Source organism: Conger conger, chromosome 2 (assembly GCF_963514075.1).
Source record: "Conger conger chromosome 2, fConCon1.1, whole genome shotgun sequence".
NCBI lineage: Eukaryota > Metazoa > Chordata > Actinopteri > Anguilliformes > Congridae > Conger > Conger conger.
The window spans coordinates 41,803,716-41,804,595 of NC_083761.1; positions in this window are offsets into that span (position 1 = coordinate 41,803,716).

Genomic DNA, 880 nt, shown 5'->3' on the forward strand with positions numbered 1-880 from the left:
GCTGTCAAGTCACTTGTTTGAAACTATCAACAATTCAAAGCAATTTTGCAATCATGCCAAAACGATGAAAACATAGGTCTCTGTGCATGAGGAAGACAACCACACACCATTAATGCGTGTATAGCATCAATAGTGAACAGGATTCTATCTTTTTTTAATATATAAACGGCATCCGAGTCCATAGAACTAGAAAAATGTTAGATGGTTAATGGTTAGACAAAATTATGCACGAACATATGATGCTAAACTATTAAAGCATTCGAAATAAGATGAGACAATTGCTTGTTCACGTTAATTGAAGTGTATAATTGTAGTAGGAATACAAGCATTGCATACATAATATATCAAGCAATGGAGTAGTGACAAACATTTCTCTGAACGCTCAAATGTTACGAAGTAACCATGTACAGTCATATTAGCCGAAATAAATACTGACTAAAAATGGCAAAACGAAAGGCTTGTTCATTCACACATAAAGAAAGTTAAGATTGTGTAATTACACCAGTGTGGTTTGTTTTATTGACCTATACAGGCTCGTATGTTTGTGAAAAACAAAAGTACTGCAAACTTCCATATACATTTCCATTTTACGCCCCACTCTAGAGAAATGGCAGCTCTGTAAGCCAATGGACAGCATAGGTATCCGAAATTATCCAATCGCAAAGCATGTTAGGCGGGCTGTTTTAATTCAAGGCTGGTTGATCTGTGCAGGTAAGTGAATATGGATTTCACATTCTGACATTTAAAAAACTGTGTTTTATTGTATGTAAAACTGTTAAATAAGTATTTTTACTAAACGCAGTGACTGCAGAGTGGAAAAGGTATACGCCTGCTAGTTTCAATAACATTGCACAGCATTGCAAATGGCATACTTCGTTGT